The sequence below is a fragment of the Anomaloglossus baeobatrachus genome, unplaced genomic scaffold (genome assembly GCF_048569485.1).
Source record: "Anomaloglossus baeobatrachus isolate aAnoBae1 unplaced genomic scaffold, aAnoBae1.hap1 Scaffold_137, whole genome shotgun sequence".
Taxonomy (NCBI): Eukaryota; Metazoa; Chordata; class Amphibia; order Anura; family Aromobatidae; genus Anomaloglossus; species Anomaloglossus baeobatrachus.
In genome coordinates this window covers 103,759-111,950 of record NW_027441907.1, presented here as the reverse complement: position 1 = coordinate 111,950, position 8,192 = coordinate 103,759, and positions in this window count along the sequence as shown.

Genomic DNA, 8,192 nt, shown 5'->3' with positions numbered 1-8,192 from the left:
AGGTACACTGAGTGTTTGCTAGTATAATGGCTAAGTTAAAATTAGTTGGAGTGTGCAACGCAGGCAGATGCGCTCTGCAAATGTCTTGGCACTAGTGGGACTATAGCAAAGTCCAATAGCCACGTATAGGATGCCACTAGGTACACTGAGTGTTTGCTAGTATAATGGCTTACTTATAATTAGTTGGAGTGTGCAACGCAGGCAGATGCGCTCTGCAAATGTCTTGGCACTAGTGGGACTATAGCAAAGTCCAATAGCCACGTATAGGATGCCACTAGGTACACTGAGTGTTTGCTAGTATAATGGCTTACTTATAATTAGTTGGAGTGTGCAACGCAGGCAGATGCGCTCTGCAAATGTCTTGGCACTAGTGGGACTATAGCAAGGTCCAATAGCCACGTATAGGATGCCACTAGGTACACTGAGTGTTTGCTAGTATAATGGCTTACTTATAATTAGTTGGAGTGTGCAACACAGGCAGATGCGCTCTGCAAATGTCTTGGCACTAGTGGGACTATAGCAAAGTCCAATAGCTACAGATAGGATGCCACTAGGTACACTGAGTGTTTGCTAGTATAATGGACCTGACATTACCTCTCTACTAACCAGAATCCCACAATGTCTGTCTGCTATTTCATCCTTCTTCTCTGTGCGATTCCTAAAACTTAACATGGACAAAACAGAATTCATTGTCTTTCCTCCTCCTCACTCATCTCCTCCAACAAGCCTTTCCATCAAACTCGATGGTTGCTTACTCTCCCCAGTCTCACAAGCTCGTTGCCTTGGAGTGACCCTCGACTCTGCTCTATCCTTCAAGCCACACATCCAAGCCCTCTTCACCTCATGCCGATTACAACTCAAAAACATCTCCCGGATCCGTGCTTTCCTTAACCAAGAATCAGCAAAAACATTAGTGCATGCCCTCATCATCTCCCGCCTCGACTACTGCAACCTCCTGCTCTCTGGCCTCCCTTCCAACACTCTTGCACCCCTCCAATCTATCCTAAACTCTGCGGCCCGCTTAATCCACCTCTCCCCTCGCTACTCCCCAGCCTCGCCACTCTGCCAATCCCTTCACTGGCTTCCCATCACCCAACGACTCCAGTTCAAAACACTAACTATGACATACAAAGCCATGCACAACCTGTCTCCTCCCTACATCTGTGACCTAGTCTCCCGGTACCTACCTGCACGCAACCTCAGATCCTCACAAGATCTCCTTCTCTGCTCCTCCCTTATCTCCTCTTCCCACAATCGCGTACAAGATTTCTCCCGTGCATCCCCCATACTTTGGAATGCTCTACCTCAGCACATCAGACTCTCCCCTACCGTGGAAAGCTTCAAGAGGAACCTCAAGACCCACCTCTTCCAACAAGCCTATAACCTACAACAGCCCTCAGTCCAGTAGACCACTGCGCAACCAGCTCTGTCCTCACCTATTGTACCATCACCCATTCCCTGTAGACTGTAAGCCCTCGCGGGCAGGGTCCTCTCTCCTCCTGTACCAGTCTGTTATGTACTGTTAATGATTGTTGTACGTATACCCTTTCACTTGTAAAGCGCCATGGAATAAATGGCGCTATAATAATAAATAATAATAATAATAATAATAATGGCTTACTTATAATTAGTTGGAGTGTGCAACGCAGGCAGATGCGCTCTGCAAATGTCTTGGCACTAGTGGGACTATAGCAAGGTCCAATAGCCACGTATAGGATGCCACTAGGTACACTGAGTGTTTGCTAGTATAATGGCTTACTTATAATTAGTTGGAGTGTGCAACGCAGGCAGATGCGCTCTGCAAATGTCTTGGCACTAGTGGGACTATAGCAAGGTCCAATAGCCACGTATAGGATGCCACTAGGTACACTGAGTGTTTGCTAGTATAATGGCTTACTTATAATTAGTTGGAGTGTGCAACGCAGGCAGATGCGCTCTGCAAATGTCTTGGCACTAGTGGGACTATAGCAAAGTCCAATAGCCACAGATAGGATGCCACTAGGTACACTGAGTGTTTGCTAGTATAATGGCTTACTTATAATTAGTTGGAGTGTGCAACGCAGGCAGATGCGCTCTGCAAATGTCTTGGCACTAGTGGGACTATAGCAAAGTCCAATAGCCACGTATAGGATGCCACTAGGTACACTGAGTGTTTGCTAGTAAAATTGCTTAGTTTAAAAAAGTTGGAGTGTGCAATGCAGGCAGACGTGCTCTGCAAATGTCTTTGCACTAGTGGGACTATAGCAAAGTCCAATAGCCACGTATAGGATGCCACTAGGTACACTGAGTGTTTGCTAGTATAATGGCTAAGTTAAAATTAGTTGGAGTGTGCAACGCAGGCAGATGCGCTCTGCAAATGTCTTGGCACTAGTGGGACTATAGCAAAGTCCAATAGCCACGTATAGGATGCCACTAGGTACACTGAGTGTTTGCTAGTATAATGGCTTACTTATAATTAGTTGGAGTGTGCAACGCAGGCAGATGCGCTCTGCAAATGTCTTGGCACTAGTGGGACTATAGCAAAGTCCAATAGCCACGTATAGGATGCCACTAGGTACACTGAGTGTTTGCTAGTATAATGGCTAAGTTAAAATTAGTTGGAGTGTGCAACGCAGGCAGATGCGCTCTGCAAATGTCTTGGCACTAGTGGGACTATAGCAAAGTCCAATAGCCACGTATAGGATGCCACTAGGTACACTGAGTGTTTGCTAGTATAATGGCTTACTTATAATTAGTTGGAGTGTGCAACGCAGGCAGATGCGCTCTGCAAATGTCTTGGCACTAGTGGGACTATAGCAAAGTCCAATAGCCACGTATAGGATGCCACTAGGTACACTGAGTGTTTGCTAGTATAATGGCTTACTTATAATTAGTTGGAGTGTGCAACGCAGGCAGATGCGCTCTGCAAATGTCTTGGCACTAGTGGGACTATAGCAAAGTCCAATAGCCACAGATAGGATGCCACTAGGTACACTGAGTGTTTGCTAGTATAATGGCTTACTTATAATTAGTTGGAGTGTGCAACGCAGGCAGATGCGCTCTGCAAATGTCTTGGCACTAGTGGGACTATAGCAAGGTCCAATAGCCACGTATAGGATGCCACTAGGTACACTGAGTGTTTGCTAGTATAATGGCTTACTTATAATTAGTTGGAGTGTGCAACGCAGGCAGATGCGCTCTGCAAATGTCTTGGCACTAGTGGGACTATAGCAAAGTCCAATAGCCACGTATAGGATGCCACTAGGTACACTGAGTGTTTGCTTGTATAATGGCTTACTTATAATTAGTTGGAGTGTGCAACGCAGGCAGATGCGCTCTGCAAATGTCTTGGCACTAGTGGGACTATAGCAAGGTCCAATAGCCACGTATAGGATGCCACTAGGTACACTGAGTGTTTGCTAGTATAATGGCTTACTTATAATTAGTTGGAGTGTGCAACGCAGGCAGATGCGCTCTGCAAATGTCTTGGCACTAGTGGGACTATAGCAAAGTCCAATAGCCACGTATAGGATGCCACTAGGTACACTGAGTGTTTGCTAGTAAAATTGCTTAGTTTAAAAAAGTTGGAGTGTGCAATGCAGGCAGACGTGCTCTGCAAATGTCTTTGCACTAGTGGGACTATAGCAAAGTCCAATAGCCACGTATAGGATGCCACTAGGTACACTGAGTGTTTGCTAGTATAATGGCTAAGTTAAAATTAGTTGGAGTGTGCAACGCAGGCAGATGCGCTCTGCAAATGTCTTGGCACTAGTGGGACTATAGCAAAGTCCAATAGCCACGTATAGGATGCCACTAGGTACACTGAGTGTTTGCTAGTATAATGGCTTACTTATAATTAGTTGGAGTGTGCAACGCAGGCAGATGCGCTCTGCAAATGTCTTGGCACTAGTGGGACTATAGCAAAGTCCAATAGCCACGTATAGGATGCCACTAGGTACACTGAGTGTTTGCTAGTATAATGGCTAAGTTAAAATTAGTTGGAGTGTGCAACGCAGGCAGATGCGCTCTGCAAATGTCTTGGCACTAGTGGGACTATAGCAAAGTCCAATAGCCACGTATAGGATGCCACTAGGTACACTGAGTGTTTGCTAGTATAATGGCTTACTTATAATTAGTTGGAGTGTGCAACGCAGGCAGATGCGCTCTGCAAATGTCTTGGCACTAGTGGGACTATAGCAAAGTCCAATAGCCACGTATAGGATGCCACTAGGTACACTGAGTGTTTGCTAGTATAATGGCTTACTTATAATTAGTTGGAGTGTGCAACGCAGGCAGATGCGCTCTGCAAATGTCTTGGCACTAGTGGGACTATAGCAAAGTCCAATAGCCACAGATAGGATGCCACTAGGTACACTGAGTGTTTGCTAGTATAATGGCTTACTTATAATTAGTTGGAGTGTGCAACGCAGGCAGATGCGCTCTGCAAATGTCTTGGCACTAGTGGGACTATAGCAAGGTCCAATAGCCACGTATAGGATGCCACTAGGTAAACTGAGTGTTTGCTAGTATAATGGCTTACTTATAATTAGTTGGAGTGTGCAACGCAGGCAGATGCGCTCTGCAAATGTCTTGGCACTAGTGGGACTATAGCAAAGTCCAATAGCCACGTATAGGATGCCACTAGGTACACTGAGTGTTTGCTAGTATAATGGCTTACTTATAATTAGTTGGAGTGTGCAACGCAGGCAGATGCGCTCTGCAAATGTCTTGGCACTAGTGGGACTATAGCAAGGTCCAATAGCCACGTATAGGATGCCACTAGGTACACTGAGTGTTTGCTAGTATAATGGCTTACTTATAATTAGTTGGAGTGTGCAACGCAGGCAGATGCGCTCTGCAAATGTCTTGGCACTAGTGGGACTATAGCAAAGTCCAATAGCCACGTATAGGATGCCATTAGGTACACTGAGTGTTTGCTAGTATAATGGTTAAGTTAAAATTAGTTGGAGTGTGCAACGCAGGCAGATGCGCTCTGCAAATGTCTTGGCACTAGTGGGACTATAGCAAAGTCCAATAGCCACGTATAGGATGCCACTAGGTACACTGAGTGTTTGCTAGTAAAATTGCTTAGTTTAAAAAAGTTGGAGTGTGCAATGCAGGCAGACGTGCTCTGCAAATGTCTTTGCACTAGTGGGACTATAGCAAAGTCCAATAGCCACGTATAGGATGCCACTAGGTACACTGAGTGTTTGCTAGTATAATGGCTTACTTATAATTAGTTGGAGTGTGCAACGCAGGCAGATGCGCTCTGCAAATGTCTTGGCACTAGTGGGACTATAGCAAAGTCCAATAGCCACGTATAGGATGCCACTAGGTACACTGAGTGTTTGCTAGTATAATGGCTAAGTTAAAATTAGTTGGAGTGTGCAACGCAGGCAGATGCGCTCTGCAAATGTCTTGGCACTAGTGGGACTATAGCAAAGTCCAATAGCCACGTATAGGATGCCACTAGGTACACTGAGTGTTTGCTAGTATGATGGCTTACTTATAATTAGTTGGAGTGTGCGAAGCAGGCAGATGCGCTCTGCAAATGTCTTGGCACTAGTGGGACTATAGCAAAGTCCAATAGCCACGTATAGGATGCCACTAGGTACACTGAGTGTTTGCTAGTATAATGGCTTACTTATAATTAGTTGGAGTGTGCAACGCAGGCAGATGCGCTCTGCAAATGTCTTGGCACTAGTGGGACTATAGCAAAGTCCAATAGCCACAGATAGGATGCCACTAGGTACACTGAGTGTTTGCTAGTATAATGGCTTACTTATAATTAGTTGGAGTGTGCAACGCAGGCAGATGCGCTCTGCAAATGTCTTGGCACTAGTGGGACTATAGCAAGGTCCAATAGCCACGTTTAGGATGCCACTAGGTACACTGAGTGTTTGCTAGTATAATGGCTTACTTATAATTAGTTGGAGTGTGCAACGCAGGCAGATGCGCTCTGCAAATGTCTTGGCACTAGTGGGACTATAGCAAAGTCCAATAGCCACGTATAGGATGCCACTAGGTACACTGAGTGTTTGCTAGTATAATGGCTTACTTATAATTAGTTGGAGTGTGCAACGCAGGCAGATGCGCTCTGCAAATGTCTTGGCACTAGTGGGACTATAGCAAGGTCCAATAGCCACGTATAGGATGCCACTAGGTACACTGAGTGTTTGCTAGTATAATGGCTTACTTATAATTAGTTGGAGTGTGAAACGCAGGCAGATGCGCTCTGCAAATGTCTTGGCACTAGTGGGACTATAGCAAAGTCCAATAGCCACGTATAGGATGCCACTAGGTACACTGAGTGTTTTCTAGTATAATGGTTAAGTTAAAATTAGTTGGAGTGTGCAACGCAGGCAGATGCGCTCTGCAAATGTCTTGGCACTAGTGGGACTATAGCAAAGTCCAATAGCCACGTATAGGATGCCACTAGGTACACTGAGTGTTTGCTAGTAAAATTGCTTAATTTAAAAAAGTTGGAGTGTGCAATGCAGGCAGACGTGCTCTGCAAATGTCTTTGCACTAGTGGGACTATAGCAAAGTCCAATAGCCACGTATAGGATGCCACTAGGTACACTGAGTGTTTGCTAGTATAATGGCTTACTTATAATTAGTTGGAGTGTGCAACGCAGGCAGATGCGCTCTGCAAATGTCTTGGCACTAGTGGGACTATAGCAAGGTCCAATAGCCACGTATAGGATGCCACTAGGTACACTGAGTGTTTGCTAGTATAATGGCTTACTTATAATTAGTTGGAGTGTGCAACGCAGGCAGATGCGCTCTGCAAATGTCTTGGCACTAGTGGGACTATAGCAAAGTCCAATAGCCACAGATAGGATGCCACTAGGTACACTGAGTGTTTGCTAGTATAATGGACCTGACATTACCTCTCTACTAACCAGAATCCCACAATGTCTGTCTGCTATTTCATCCTTCTTCTCTGTGCGATTCCTAAAACTTAACATGGACAAAACAGAATTCATTGTCTTTCCTCCTCCTCACTCATCTCCTCCAACAAGCCTTTCCATCAAACTCGATGGTTGCTTACTCTCCCCAGTCTCACAAGCTCGTTGCCTTGGAGTGACCCTCGACTCTGCTCTATCCTTCAAGCCACACATCCAAGCCCTCTTCACCTCATGCCGATTACAACTCAAAAACATCTCCCGGATCCGTGCTTTCCTTAACCAAGAATCAGCAAAAACATTAGTGCATGCCCTCATCATCTCCCGCCTCGACTACTGCAACCTCCTGCTCTCTGGCCTCCCTTCCAACACTCTTGCACCCCTCCAATCTATCCTAAACTCTGCGGCCCGCTTAATCCACCTCTCCCCTCGCTACTCCCCAGCCTCGCCACTCTGCCAATCCCTTCACTGGCTTCCCATCACCCAACGACTCCAGTTCAAAACACTAACCATGACATACAAAGCCATGCACAACCTGTCTCCTCCCTACATCTGTGACCTAGTCTCCCGGTACCTACCTGCACGCAACCTCAGATCCTCACAAGATCTCCTTCTCTGCTCCTCCCTTATCTCCTCTTCCCACAATCGCGTACAAGATTTCTCCCGTGCATCCCCCATACTTTGGAATGCTCTACCTCAGCACATCAGACTCTCCCCTACCGTGGAAAGCTTCAAGAGGAACCTCAAGACCCACCTCTTCCAACAAGCCTATAACCTACAACAGCCCTCAGTCCAGTAGACCACTGCGCAACCAGCTCTGTCCTCACCTATTGTACCATCACCCATTCCCTGTAGACTGTAAGCCCTCGCGGGCAGGGTCCTCTCTCCTCCTGTACCAGTCTGTTATGTACTGTTAATGATTGTTGTACGTATACCCTTTCACTTGTAAAGCGCCATGGAATAAATGGCGCTATAATAATAAATAATAATAATAATAATAATAATGGCTTACTTATAATTAGTTGGAGTGTGCAACGCAGGCAGATGCGCTCTGCAAATGTCTTGGCACTAGTGGGACTATAGCAAGGTCCAATAGCCACGTATAGGATGCCACTAGGTACACTGAGTGTTTGCTAGTATAATGGCTTACTTATAATTAGTTGGAGTGTGCAACGCAGGCAGATGCGCTCTGCAAATGTCTTGGCACTAGTGGGACTATAGCAAAGTCCAATAGCCACAGATAGGATGCCACTAGGTACACTGAGTGTTTGCTAGTATAATGGACCTGACATTACCTCTCTACTA